The 15,419-nt window shown below is 40.3% G+C and overlaps 1 protein-coding gene across 4 annotated transcripts in view; it reads left to right on the top strand.

Moving 5' to 3' along the window:
• Positions 1–15,419, top strand: part of METTL24 (methyltransferase like 24) — a 170,751-nt gene that overhangs the window by 74,444 nt on the left and 80,888 nt on the right. The window contains exon 5 of one of the 4 annotated variants that reach the window (XR_006598157.1): positions 14,621–14,727. The exons of the other annotated variants lie outside the window; for them this stretch is intronic. The gene's annotated coding sequence lies outside the window, so the exon portion shown is untranslated. The remainder of the gene's footprint in view (positions 1–14,620; positions 14,728–15,419) is intronic. 4 annotated transcript variants of the gene reach the window in all.

Genomic DNA, 15,419 nt, shown 5'->3' with positions numbered 1-15,419 from the left:
TATTCATGTCTTTTGCCCATTTCTTCACTGGATTATTTGTGGGGGTTTTTTGGGTGTTGAGTTTGATAAGTTCTTTATAGATTTTGGATACTAACCCTTTATCTGTCATTTGCAAATATCTTCTCCCATTCTGTTGGTTGCCTTTTAGTTTTGCTAATTGTCTCCTTCACTGTGCAGAAGCTTTTTATTTTGATGAGGTCCCAGTAATTCATTTTTGCTTTTGTTTCCCTCGCCTCCGGAGACGTATTGAGTAAGAAGTTGCTCTGGCCAAGACCAAAGAGGTTTTTGCCTGCTTTCTCCTCGAGGATTTTGATGGCTTCCTGTCTTACATTGAAGTCTTTCATCCATTTTGAGTTTTTTTTTTGTGTGTGTATGGTGTAAGAAAGTGGTCCAGGTTCACTCTTCTGCATGTCACTGTCCAGTTTTCCCAGCACCATTTGCTGAAGAGACTGTCTTTATTCCTACTTTGTCAAAGAGTAGTTGGCCATACGTTTGTGGGTCCATTTCTGGGTTCTCTATTCTGTTCCATTGATCTGAGTGTCTGTTCTTGTGCCAGTACCATACTGTCTTGATGATTATAGCTTTGTTGTATAGCTTGAAGTCTGGGATTGTGATGCCTCCAGCTTTGGTTTTCTTTTTCAGGATTGCTTTGGCTGTTCAGGGTCTTTTCTGGTTCCATACAAGTTTTAGGATTATTTGTTCTAGCTCTGTGAAGAATGCTGGTGTTACTTTGATAGCAATTGCATTGAATATGTAGATTGCTTTGGGGAGTATCGACATTTTAGCAATATTTGTTCTTCCTATCCAGGAGCATGGAATTTTTTCCATTTTTTGGGGGGTCTTCTTCAATTTCTTTCATAAGCTTTCTATAGTTTTCAGTGTATAGATTTTTCACCTCTTTGGTTAGATTTATTCCTAGGTATTTTATGGCTTCTTGTGCAACTGTAAATGGGATCGATTCCTTGATTTCTCTTTCTGTTGCTTCATTGTTGGTGTATAGAAATGCAACCGATTTCTGTGCATTGATTTTATATCCTGCAACTTTGCTGAATTCATGAATCAGCTCTAGCAGTTTTTTGGTGGAATCTTTTGGGTTTTCCATGTAGAGTATCATGTCATCTGCAAAGAGTGAAAGTTTGACCTCCTCCTGGCCGATATGGATGCCTTTTATTTCTTTGTGTTGTCTGATTGCAGAGGCTAAGACTTCCAATACTATGTTGAATAATAGTGGCGCGAGTGGACATCCCTGTCTTATTCCTGACCTTAGGGGGAAAGCTGTCAGTTTTTCCCCATTGAGGATGGTATTAGCTTGGGTCATATATGGCTTTTATGATCTTGAGGTATGCTCCTTCTATCCCTACTTTCTTGAGGGTTTTTATCAAGAAAGGATGCTGTATTTTGTCAAATGCTTTCTCTGCATCTATTGGGCGGATCATATGGTTCTTGTCCTTTCTTTTATTAATGTGATGAATCACGTTAATTGTTTTGTGGATATTGAACCAGCCCTGCATCCCAGGTATAAATCCCGCTTGGTCGTGGTGAATAATTTTTTTAATGTATTGTTGGATCTGGTTGGCTAATATCTTGTAGAGGACTTTTGCATCCATTTTCATCAGGAAAATTGGTCTGTAGTTCTCCTTGTTAGTGGGTTGTCTGTCTGGTTTTGGAATCAAGGTGATGCTGGCTTCATAGAACGAGTTGGGAAGTTTTCCTTCCATTTCTATTTTTTGGAACAGTTTCAAGAGAATAGGTGTTAACCCTGGTCTAGATTTTAACATAAGCTGTTTCAGAGAGGAAAGTGAAGAGAGAAAATTTAGCCTTGCCTAGCTTCCTTGTAAACAGTGGTAACATACAGAGAAGCCAAAAGCACTAGCAGAGAACATAAACAGAAGGAATATTCTCCCCACTGGAAAGTCAGATCTCAAGATGCTCTTTATTCATTTAACAACATAAGGGACACAGAAATGAGACACGGTTATCGCACATTCAGTGAGATAACTACTTTGGCCTGATAGGGTTATAGGAAGTAAGAAGGACAGGGATTTGGCCAGCAGTGTTTTCATAGAAAACACACGTGTGCTAATACTGGTGGCACTTCCAATAAGCCCCCCCATGACAGTCACCCAAACTTTTCTTCTTCATGGCTGGACATACAACAGGCAAAAGTTAAAGAAAATTTCTCCTGTCCAGAAAACCAAATATCATTCTTTTTGCTTCTTACACATTCTGTTGTCAAGGATATTCTTTCATTAATGCTTAGGGAAATAAGCATCAGAATCATCTTGCCTGGCTTAGTTCAGGCTGGAATATTCCAATTTATGTTTTTAGATATGCTAAGATAAGTGTGTTTAATCAAGACAAATTCACTTATTTATAATAAGATTCTGCATCAAATGCAATCAAAATGAAGATTAGGTTATTATGGATAAGAAAATCTATCCAAGTAGAAGAATGTTAATGTATGGGAGCAGCAAGAGATATTAAAGGAGGGTTAGCTTTCTATAACACTTTCCTGACAAAGATTCCTATACTAATAACTTCAGCTGTACGTGTGAGGAGCTTTTACATTTTATAGTGAATTAAACAATCATAGATAGAATATAGGGTAGCAATTTCCAAGACATTATTGGATAGCAAAGCTTAAATGAATCCCGTTCCCTAGGCAACCACATGGAGGGGTATCACATCCTCAGGCTCCTAAAATGAAGTTTAAAGTTGCACTATTTTTGGTTTTGGCTTCTTCTGGAAGTGGTTTTTATCCCTGGAAATTATTTTTTATGTAATGAAGTTTGAGCCCTTTCCAACTCTTCTCTCTGTAGCATTTTGTCTTCTTTGCAACAGCCTCTCCATCCTTTGATCTCAGCATGCGTAGCTATAAAAGGAATGGCCGCGCTGAAAATAAGATCAGATTTGGGGTAGAAACTAATATCATGAGAAGTGAGGGTAGAGCAAAGACGTTTCTAGCTCCTCAGTAGGCTTTCATAATTTCAGGAAGAAAAGTGCTCTGGAGTTTTCTGACCCACTCGATCTTTTATGAATTTTTTTTTATAGCTAATATGTTATAGGACACTCAGCTTCTTTAGGGGCAAAACATTTTAAATAGAAAAAAAGTGATGGGATGGATGCATTTCTGATTTTTTTCAGTAAGCTTTTTGTGTGAGTGCCCAGTGTCATCTATTTAGGCATTTTATCTTCTGTGTGGTTCCGCCAATATTGACGTGCTTTCTCACTTCCTCTCCACTTTTTTCCTCCTTGTTTCCCTTGCCCTGCTTCTGTATGTTTGTGTGTTTGTTTGTTTGATTTTAGAGAGAGAGCACAAGTAGGGGAGAGGGGCAGAGGGAGAGAGAATCTTAAGCAGGCTCCACACTCAGCCGATGTGGGGCTCAATCTCATGATTCTGGGACCGTGACTGAAATCAAGAGTTGGATGCTCAACTGACTGAGCCAGCCAGGTGTCCCCTTCTATATGTTTTTAGTGATTCTTTCCATTAGGCCAAAAGTGTATACACTAAGCAATTGTGATCTTTTGAACACGGACCGTCTAAGCAAGGTGCACCGGGAAATTCCTGCAGACATGCCAGGTGTGGCCAACCTTTCCGGTGGGGGGGTGGGGGGGGGGTCCAGTTGCTGACACCATCTCTTCTGTCTTGGAGCTGGCGGTATCTGGTGACCGAGAAAGTCCAAGGGACTTCTGGAAGGCCTTCCAATAAAAATACCTTGTTAGTATATTCTGCTGGTTAGACTCAAGTTAATTAGTTGATCTTTGAAAATGATTTTTCTCTCTGGAAGATTGAGCCTATTCTTACCTGAACATCAGTGACTTAAGTCATACAAGCTTATTTGTTTCTTGAGTAGGTGTCTCATGATATTTGGCTGAGAGAGTGGAAGGTGGCTGAGGTGGAAAGGGGAAAATACTTGATGTATAGCTTGGTGTACAGTCCGTAATAAGCTGTGACCAGCCAGTGGGCACCCAAGAGCAAATGCAACGGGTGTGAAGTCACTTTCTGTCAACAGAAAGTAGGAAGGAGAAACACTCGGGTATAGTTTGCCTTCTTTGCCGTTTCAGCTGAGGCCATGGAGGTGCCCACCTGCAGAGTTTCATGACATGCTTTGCTTGTGAAGGTCGGCCACAGGTTGTTAATGCTTGCTATGTCCTAACTACTCTCGAATATATCATATTCCATGCTATAGATGAAGAAGAGAGAGTGTTTTGTTTCCTTTTGCTGAATGCTAGTGAACACTCTTCAGGTACCCCGTGAGCCCTGTGAACCCTTTTTTAGGAACTCAACCAGTGGCAGGGGAGCAGTGATGAGGTCCTTGCCCTCAAAGACATCATGGTCTATAGGGAGAAACCTGTGTTTGTACAAAGATTATATAGTCACATACTAACTACTGCTGTAAGAGAAGCCGAAGAGGAGTAACTCTTTTTTCTGGGGGTGGGGAGTGGTCAGGGAGGTGATAGGAGGAGGAGAAGAGGAAATATTTCAGCTGGCTCTTGCAAGTTGAAAAGGAGTTTATCAGAAATAGAAGGTGGGAGGGGTTAGTAAGTGCAAGGGCAGAGGTGTGGTAAAGATCATTGTAAATTCCAAAAAAGTAAAAAATTCAACGTGGCTGGCACAAAAGGTGATTTGTGGAGAGAGCAAGGTCACGAGGCGAAGAAAGGAGAGGTTGGGCCCAGGCGGTGAAAGACTTGGTGAGCCCAGTAAAGGAGGTTGGACTTTATTTTGAAGCTGTGGGCAGCCTCCAGGGGCCCTGAAACAAGGGACTTAAATAATAGGGTTTTAAATTAGGTAGATAATTCTAGAAACATTGTGGAGGGTGGACAATTCAAGGCTAAGTTCTCCTGAGAGTAGAGTTCATTGGAAATATCGGGTGAGCAGGCATTAAAGGACTGATAAGAGCCAGTGCGGTGGAGGCAACATTAGTCAGCCTTGGCATTTTAGCAATAGCTTTCACATCTGTCAGTGCCTGCCAAAATTTAAAGTGTGGGCAGGAATAAGGGACTTTCACTTTTCGTTTTATGTATTTCTTTCCCAGTTGCATTGTTACAACCAACTTTTTAATAAAACAAATTTGTTTTGGAAAAAAAAAAAGTTGAATCCCACTGCAATCAAATTAAAGCTACAGAACAAAACATCTTAAAGCTCTCTTTAATAATTCATCCTAAAAAGAAATATTCATTTCCAAAACATTTAAAAATTCCTCTAGGGCTTGCTCTAAACAAATTTGAACTGGGTTTTTGCCGATGAAGAAAACAGAAACATGTCACATTCCCCACAAACGATGTAAGTGGTTTTTGCACTATCAGCGACTTGTGATTTTCCTCTAGGGATCTGGTTAATCCAAATTGTTTATATCTCAAAATAAATATTTGATATTTAACTATGAACTGTGCACTTATAATTGCTTTTGAATGTGGGTGTGGAAATTATCCCACAGATAAGTGAGAATTGACTTAAAAAAATAATAACTTCCCCGTACACTGTTTCTGTAGAGTTCAAATGTGGGCCTGGTTGACAATTTCCAGCACAAAGATCAAGAAACTCACAATTGATACAGTCTAGTTTACCACACTCAGTTTTTTTGGAAACAGCAAATTGGAAACATATGCTCTTAACTAAAGATATTGAGAAGCTGTTGCAGTCTGAATTCATTAGTTAGACATCCAGTTACTAAGGAACTCAATCAAATTTGGCAGCTCACTTTAGAAGATGGGGCTGCTTTTGCTTTTTTCACAAGAAACAAGACACTTAGAACACATCTGTCTCCGGGGCTCCCGGGTGACTCAGTTGGTTAAGCATCGGACTCTTGGTTTTGGCTCACGTTATGATCTGGTGAGATCGAGCCCTGAGTCGGGCTCTGTGCTGACAGCATGGAGCCTGCTTGGGATTCTTTCTCTCCCTCTCTCTCTCTCTGCCATTCCCCTGCTTGTGCTATATCTATCACTCTCAAAATAAATAAATAAACATAAAAAAAACCCACATCTGTCTCCATTTAGACATTTATGGAAAATACTGATAAGAGGGTCATTCGTAAACTGAAAGATCTTAAACTTGCTAGTATAATGTCTTATAAGAGATTTGGTTTTGCAGGAAGTTCAAATGTTATTACATTATTCAGAGAAGAAGCTGGTAGAGCTAAGAGGGAAGGCTTCTCATTCTTTTTTTTTCAATATATGAAATTTATTGTCAAATTGGTTTCCATACAACACCCAGTGCTCATCCCAAAAGGTGCCCTCAATACCCATCACCCACCCTCCCTTCCCTCCCACCCTCCATCAGCCCTCAGTTTGTTCTCAGTTTTTAAGGGTCTTTTATGCTTTGGCTCTCTCCCACTCTAACCTCTTTTTTTTTTCCTTCCCCTCCCCCATGGGTTTCTGTTAAGTTTCTCAGGATCCACATAAGAGTGAAAACATACGGTATCTGTCTTTCTCTGTATGGCTTATTTCACTTAGCATCACACTCTCCAGTTCCATCCACGTTGCTACAAAGGGCCATATTTCGTTCTTTCTCATTGCCATGTAGTACTCCATTGTGTATATAAACCACAATTTCTTTATCCATTCATCAGGTGATGGACATTTAGGCTCTTTCCATAATTTGGCTATTGTTGAGAGTGCTGCTATAAACATTGGGGTACAAGTGCTCCTATGCATCAGTACTCCTGTATCCCTTGGAAGGATTCTTATTCTATTTAACATGCTTGGGAGCTATCCTTGGTGCCTGAAAAAGTGTCTGCCTAAAACCACCTACTCCCTGAAGTATAGAGCATCCATATTAGGGAAGGTGTTCATGGTGACAGGTTAACAATGGACTGACTATCAAGCTCCATGAGCAGTGTATGTATGTTAGGAAAACTGCATCCTACCCTTGATTTCTATTGAAAAAGTGCCATCTGGAAAACTCCTCCAGCTTCAGTAAAACTGCATTGCCTCATGGCTGAAGTTCCCAGGCATCAGCAATTCTTTTAAAGAAGGAAGATGAATAAGAGGATAGAGAATCCTGGGAACCTCAATTTAAAAGTGATCAAAACAGCCACCATTGAAAGCAAGCAAGATGATGAAGTTCCTGGTTGACAACCTGTAAAGCTTTCATGATTACCTTCACTCTTTGTTCTGGGCCAACACAGAGACTTAAAAAGCCCATTATATGTATTGATCTCTTTGATTCAGTTAGAAGCGTATAGATTTGGATGATTTTCAAAGATAATCATCTGCCAAATCTCCCACATGTCAATTAGTATCAGACAAAGTAGCAAATGCATCTTTTCACTTTCACTGTTGGGCAGCCCTACTGTTCGCTGGGTCTGAGGAATACAAAAGGCCTTAGGGCAGTGGGAGAGGAGAAACCTCAACCAGAAGTCCTCTGCAAGCCTTGTCTCCCCCTTCTCTTTTGCATCCTCTTCTTTCACCTACCTGTTCCTTGTCAAATGAATGAGGCTCTTACATACTTTGATCTCAGTGTTTCAGTGACTCCTTCACTCTTCTGTATGTGCCATATCCCTTCCTTTCTTTTGAATTTGCAATCTTTCCTGCTTGTGCAATTCAGAGATTGCCAGGTGTAAATCATAGATGTTGTGAAACATGAACAAAATACAGACTTCTCATTAAATTCACGTTAGCATGAAAATACAGTGCCAACTCTTATTTTCTGGGAAGATCAACTCTCACTTTGTCATGTAGTCCTATGTACAGTAAATCAAATGGGCATATCTCCACTGCTATGGCATCACAAAGGCCTAGGACAGCCCATTGAATTACACCAAACAGAAGCTTGCACTGTTTGCACACGTCTCTAGAATACACAAGTTGAGATGTTGAACTGATCTTTGCCTGAAAAATAAGGGAGCTGTATATGAGCATTAAGAGCAGATAGCTTTTTGGGGTGCCTAGGTGGCTCAGTCGGTTGAGTGTCTGACTTCCACTCAGGTCATGATCTCATGGTTTGTGAGTCCGAGCCCCACATCAGGCTCACTGCTGTCAGCACAGTGCCCTCTCAGATCCTCTGTTCCCTTCTCTCTGCCCATCCCCTGCTTGTGTTCTCTCAAAAATAAATAAACAATTGGGAATGCAAGCTGGTGCAGCCACTCTGGAAAACAGGATGGAGTTCCTCAAAAAACTAAAAATAGAACTACCCTACGACCCAGCAATTGCACTACTAGGCATTTATCCACGGGATACAGGTGTGCTGTTTCAAAGGGACACATGCAATCCCATGTTTATAGCAGCACTATCAACAATAGCCAAAGTATGGAAAGAGCCCAAATGTCCATCGATGGATGAATGGATAAAGAAGATGTGGTATGTGTATATATATATGTGTGTGTGTATATATATATATATATATATATATATATATATATATATACACATATATATATGTGTATATATATATATGTATATATATATATATGTATATATATATATATATATACAATGGAGTATTACTCGGCAATCAAAAAGAATGAAATCTTGCCATTTGGAACTATGTGGATGGAGCTGGAGGGTATTCTGCTAAGTGAAATTAGTCAGAGAAAGACAAAAATCATATGAATTCACTCTTATGAGGATTTTAAGAGACAAAACAGATGAACATAAGGAAGGGAAACAAAAATAAAAACAGGGAGGGGGACAAAACAGAAGAGACTCATAAATATGGAGAACAGAGAGTTACTGAAGGGGTTGTGGGAGGGGGGATGGGCTAAATGGGTAAGGGGCACTAAGGAATCTACTCCTGAAATCAGTTTCACTATATGCTAATTTGGATGTAAATTTTTTTTAAATAAATAAATAAATGTCATAAATTGCAAAATAAATAAATATTTAAAAAATTTATAAAAAAGAGCAGATGGCCTTTTAAAGTGAAAGAAAAAACAACAAAAAACCCCACTAGCAACAGATTTCAGTATTATATGTACTGTTTGATTTCAATTACCTGCTAAGGTAGATAAAATGATACAAGAACTATAACCAGAATGTTAATAGTCATTTCCTCTTGGGACAGGGATTTTGGACAATTTTTTTTCTTTTTCTCCATATCTTTTCTCACTTGCCCAATTTTTTAAACAGTTCCATGTCTTATTTTTATAAATAGAAAGAAACAAACAAATAGCATCCCAAATTGTCCTCTTCTAGGGAATGGAGAGGCCTGGGGGGGGGGAGGGCAGGATGTCATATGTTTGTTGCTTGATGAGTTTAGGTGTCAAACAGTTTTTCTCTTTTTGACAGTTAAACATGTTTTATGGTGGTGGCTATAGGCCTGGCCTCTTCCAATTGGACCTGAACCTGAAATCAGGAATCGAAGGAAATATACAGTCTATTTTGGGTGTGGAGGGGATGAATTAGCAGGAGGAAACCCATCTTTAGTAGGAGTGGAGGCTTATGGCCATTATTCCAGCCTCCACAAAACGCAATTGGTAGTTTTCTTCTTATTATGCATTCATGCTGATTTGTATGGAACTTCACAAACCATGAAGTGCCAAAGAAAATGTCCCAGCCCCAAATTATGCCTTTTGGTCATACAGAAGCTATGAAATGAATATAAATGACAATTTTGTTATTCTAGAAAAAGTAGTACATGGAACAAAGGGGAGAGGACACTCGTTCCCATGGTTAAATAAGCTGCAACCACTCAAATGTGTGTGCTTTCTCTGGACGCAGGGCCTGAGTGTTGCCTTTTGCCTCCAAGAACAACAGTTAGTAGGCCACGCGCAAGCAAGGAACTCAACAAAGAATTCTCAAACTAATAAATGCTGCCCGTTTGCTTTTCTCCTGTCTTTTTGCAAAAAGGAGCTGTAAATCGGGAAACCACTGGCAATGTTGTATTTGGGGCTTGGATCCCTTAACCGTTGTTACCAGTTCTGAAGTCAGTCCCAGTTAGAATCCTGATTCTACCACTTAGTAGCTGTGTGCCCTGGGTTGGTTGGTTAACTTTCCTGGATCTCAGGTTTCTATGGAAACTGCTTGGATTTGGTTTTGGCTTCACCTTTTACAAGCTGTGTGGCCTCCCTAGGCCTCAGTTTCCCTACCTGTAGCATAAGGATGATGAAACATTTCATTCGTTGGTTGGGAGATTAGTGGGTATTGCAGGGAAAGTGCTTAGCGTGCTGCTTGGCTTGGCACATAGCAAGTGCTTAATTAAAGTTGGTTGTTAGTTTTTAATTACCAGTAGTGGTGAGGTAAAAAGATACTGTGTTCTGAGAGATGGTGGATATAAAAGAAATGTTAGGGGCTTTGTCTCCAGCGAGAGCTAATGAACAGTTACTTCTACAAGCCACAGTCTTAACGTTTTCCCAGAGATGAGGTTTCTAGATATAATCTATACCTGAATATCTAGCACATTTCTTTCAGTATTTTATGGGTGATATCTATGTGTTGTCAGTACCAATATTTACGTGTATAAATTTTTTTTTCTCCTCTCCCTGTAATTGCCACATAAACTTAACAGGATCTTCAAAACTGGTACACTTGTATTTTTTCTTGCTAGTTGTTTTTAAAGACTTTTAAATTTTTTCTTATTTTCTGGCTTTTAGCCATACATCTGTTTATAGCTTTCTTTCATTTAATCTTGTCTTTTCTCTTGGGTTGGGACTTATGCATATGTCTTGATTATAAGCAGAAATGATTTCACCTAATTCTGTATTTATAATTTTGTATTCTTTTGCATAAAGAGAGCCCTTAAATTAAATAAGCTTTAAGCTCTACAAAACCACAGTCTGCTTCAATTAGAAGCTACATTTGTTTTGCAGGTGAAAGACTTGGTATATTCACCTTAAAATCATCTCAAGTGAATGTTATTATAGGAGGATTAGGAGACTAAAGAGATCTTTATTTTCTTGTTCCACTTGAATCTTGCCTGAATTTTGCTTTGCTTCTTTGAGAAAAAAGCATCTGTGCTTTCAATGAAACTATGCAGACATGTAGAATTCATTGGGTGGTCAAAATATAATCAGTCAGTATCTGGTTTCTTAAGTATATATTAGAATTTCAAATGTATAGAACAGATAAAAAAAAAAGAGAACTAACTTCATTAACATAACTCCTCAAACCTAGGTTTTTCAGGCTAACGGACTGACCAAGTGTGATTTCACAGCCCCATTTTGTTAATGTATTACGCATTTTTTGGGCTCAGAGAGAAAGGGAGAGTGCAGTGTTGTGGTCCTGAGAGGTCTGGCAGGGGAGCAAATGCCATGATTCTGGAGCAAAGAGGAGGAGGCAAGAAGGAAATACGTAAGGAATCCAAAGGAAGAGTGATCCCAGAATTAGAAAGTTGCTTACCAGTTCAGGACGTGCTGAATAAAACAGTGAACTTCTAAGTGGAGACTTTAACTTCCAGTAGGCATGGATTGCTGCCTGGATTCACTGCCACTAATTACTTCCCTACAGAAGGCTTCAACTCTGAGTACCTTTGAAAATAGAGACACCACTCTTTGTAAGTAATTAAGAAAACTAGAATATATTAAAGGTATTTAAAATCAAGTTGGGTTGCATGTGAAAAACAATTACAGTGGCTTAAACTATAGAAGATTTTTCTTCTCTCACATAAGAGAAGTTCTTAGGGTAGATAGTTCAAATCTTGCAAAGAGACTCTGTAGTCATCAGAGACCTAAGGTCCATCCCATCCAGCTCCCCTCTCTTCCTTCCCTGGGGTGGAATTCTTCTCCGCAGGGTCCAATAGCGCTGCTATAGCTTCAGCCATCACACCCCTGTCCCAGGCAAAGGGATGGAGAAAGCACTACTAAGTACAGCCCTTTTTTAAAAAAAGAAACTTCCTGGAAATCCTACGTGACACTTTGACTTCTATCTTATTGGTCAGATTTTAGTCCCATGGCCACACAGTCATAAAAGAGACTGGGACATATAGTCTTTTATCTGGGCAGCAATGTGATCAGCTGGAAATTAGATTTTCTTATTGAAGGAAGAAGGAGGAATGGATATGTGGGCAAGCGATACCTCTGCTGTGATACATTTGCCTTCAAACTAAGTGATGGTGTATATGTTGCTATTTTTCTTCATTAAAAACCAAGCATTAGCCAAATTATGGAAAGAGCCTAAATGTCCATCAACTGATGAATGGATAAAGAAATTGTGGTTTATATACACAATGGAGTACTACATGGCAATGAGAAAGAACGAAATATGGCCCTTTGTAGCAACGTGGATGGAACTGGAGAGTGATGCTAAGTGAAATAAGCCATACAGAGAAAGACAGATACCATATATTTTCACTCTTATGTGGATCCTGAGAAACTTAATGGAAAACCATGGGGGAGGGGAAGGAAAAAAAATTAGAGAGGGAGGGAGCCAAACCATAAAAGACTCTTAAGAACTGAGAACAATCTGAGGGTTGATGGGGGGTGGGAGGGAGGGGAGGGTGGGTGATGGGCATTGAGGAGGGCACCTTTTGGGATGAGCACTGGGTGTTGTATGGAAACCAATTTGACAATAAATTTCATATATTGGAAAAAAACAAAAAAAAAGAACCAAGCATTTTATAGGATCTGAATCTGTATTAATGTGCTTAGGGGGAAGCTGGTAATGATCATAAGTAAATTTAGAAAATGCCCAATTGTGCTTTTTCTGGGTACTCCTGGTACAAAGAGATGCTCGGCAGAGAGGGATATTGGGAGAAGGAAGGATCACACTTCTTTCTCGAATATTGTAGTGGTCCTTGAACGGAACTCTTCATTAGCCCTTAAGTCTCAGTCTCAAGGACGATAAACTTAGGGTAGTATTTGCCCCAAAGCTGCACTAGTGTCTGATGTATGTTAATAATGTGTGTGTGTCTCAGATTTAGAGCAAAGGGATGGTATTTGAGATGTGGAATATATGTCACTAATTAATTAATTTGTGATCTTGGGCAATTAGTTCATTTAGCCTTTTCAGGCTTTAGTTTTTCCATGTCTATAAAATGAGGAGGTTAGACCAGATGTTCACAACCCCACTAGCTTAAATTTTCCATAACCTGGAACCTAGGAGGTTGATTTAACCATCTTCCCATCTACCTATTCATCTGTCCACCTGTCTCCCCATCTCCCCATCCACCTATCAACGACTTTTGCTAGTGCTTGGTGGTGTGCTAGAAGCTGGGGATTAAAAAAAAAAAAAGTTATTAGCCTTCATGGAGCTTATAGTCCATTCTTGGCCACGGGGAGTATAACTCTTTTGCCTCTTGTCAGATGCAAATGCAGTTGAAGAAACTGTTTTAAATTTCACCTGCCAGTGTGTTATGTAGAGATGGTTCTTGTCTATTATGTGTGAAACATCTCTGTAGATTTCCTGTTTTAATTCTTTCCCTGAGTCATCTCCCAAAACATAGCTGCTGTGGTGCAGAGAAGACACATTTTGATATTAGCTTAAACAAGATGATCATAATTTGGGGGGGGGGGGTGAGAGTTGGTTATGGACCTCATTGTGAATTGGTAAAAATAATAACAGCTAACACACATACTCTGTGTTGGGTGCTGTGCATGGTGCCTTATGTGCATTTCTCCTCAAGGCCATTTGACCTCAAGACAGGTAGGAGTCCTTTTGTTCTTCTCTGAGTCACTGAGAGGCTATACAACCTGGGCCAGACCCATGTGATGAGGCGATTGTCCCCAGAGCCAAAGTCCCAGGGACCACAATGTTCTTAGTAGAGTGTTCATGAGCACAAACACACATTTTTACATACAGTTCCAAGGAGTACAAGCCACACCGACACCGTGGTGATGTGTTTAGGGAACCCCGACCTAACTGTATCCTAATGAAGAAAATAGCTAATGTTGGAAAACCATTCTATACCCCCTCAGGTCAAAGAGTCCCAGTGTGTGGATACTTTCTGCACTGGTCATGAGAAGGGGGAGAACCCAGCCCATGTTGAGGCTGAGAGCCCTGTGCATACATGCCGTAAAAAACTAATGTAATGTCATCAGCCACATCCAGTGGTTCTCAAAGTGTGGTCCTTGGATCAGTAGTGTCACCAGCAGCTGCACTCCTGGTAGAAATGCAGATAGTCAGGCTCTGTTCTAGATCTACTGAATCAGAGGCTGTGTGTTGACATGCCCTCCGCTGATTCTGATGCATGGGATACCCGGAGCAGCACTGTCCAACAGAACTCTGTGTAACGATGGAAGTGTCCCAGGGCTGCACTGTCCAGTGTGGTAGCCCCCAGCACAGGTGGCTTTTGAGCACTTGAAATGTGGGTGGAGGAAAACTGAATTTTTAATTTTATTGGATTTTAACTAATTAAAATGTAAATGGCCACATGTGATGAATGGCCATTGTGTAGGGCAGCACCACTTAGCCCCATGGCATTCCTAAATACTCCTGTTCCTCACAACACAACAAAACAAAGAACTGAATGCCACATTTAGAATTATGTATTATCTATTTGTTTATTCCAGTGTTGATGTTATTTAACTAGAAAATGTTTGGGATGGGGGCCTTGCAGTTTAATGCCAGTGACATACTCCTGTGAGGCGTGAGATGATTCATTTTCAGAAACACCAAATAAAAGCAGTGCTGTCTAGTTCACAATAGGCTTACAACCTATCCGAAATATGTATGAACCACCCCCCTCAAAATGGAGTCCCAAACCCTTAGATGCTTCACTTCCTGGTTCTTCTTCCTCTCTCCATTTCAGGGCTTATTTTCACGGACTTTGCAAGGAGCATGCGCCAAAGACCTGAAGTGTCTCCTTCACCTCAAGGAGGGTACTTTTTGCCTTACACGGGCATAGGCGACTTCCGGGTAAGGCTGTAAGCTCTGTAGTGCTCAGCCAATGAGGAACCAGGGGAGGGACTTGCATGCTAGGAGATAAATTGTCTGATGCGACTGCCCCAAGTGTGCCTGTCCATCAGACACCTGCTCTTGCAAGAATGTTGAGTAAAGCCTTGCTTCACTGTGCTCAGAGTCTCCGTGTCCCTCCTATGAGAGCTTATTTTTCACATTCTATAACAGAAAAAACAATTTGTATACATTTCCAAGTCCCGTCAGAACTTATAGCATGTGTGCCTTCTTAGGTGCTTTTGGATTTTGAGGGCAAGTACTTTTGAATAACCCCAGCAGCTCAAATTTCTCAGAACGTGAAATTCTGCTTGTACTTGAGGGACAACTATGGTGTTCTATATGTTGGTCGAGGGGAGATATGGTCACTAGCAGAAAGTTTTGGTGTCCCACACCGAGAGGAAGTCTCATGAATAAAAGGAACAAGGGCAGGACATTGCATGACAGAATAACATTTGGCTAAAGCGTAAGGTTCATAAAGTATTGAAAATTAAGACCCTGACACCACTTGTGTAGAGTGGGATGATGGAATCCACAGTTGCCCTCATTCCTAACTTCCAGCCTTCGACTCTCTCACCACTGTTGCAGTCCGTGGGATCCTAAGCAGGATGATCACAGTGCTGGTGGTAGAAAAGAGGGGCCCAGTGTAAGATGTC

The sequence above is a fragment of the Felis catus genome, chromosome B2 (genome assembly GCF_018350175.1).
Source record: "Felis catus isolate Fca126 chromosome B2, F.catus_Fca126_mat1.0, whole genome shotgun sequence".
In the NCBI taxonomy this organism is placed as follows: domain Eukaryota; kingdom Metazoa; phylum Chordata; class Mammalia; order Carnivora; family Felidae; genus Felis; species Felis catus.
Note: the sequence above shows the minus strand (reverse complement) of the source record. Positions and strands in the feature narration are given on the sequence as shown.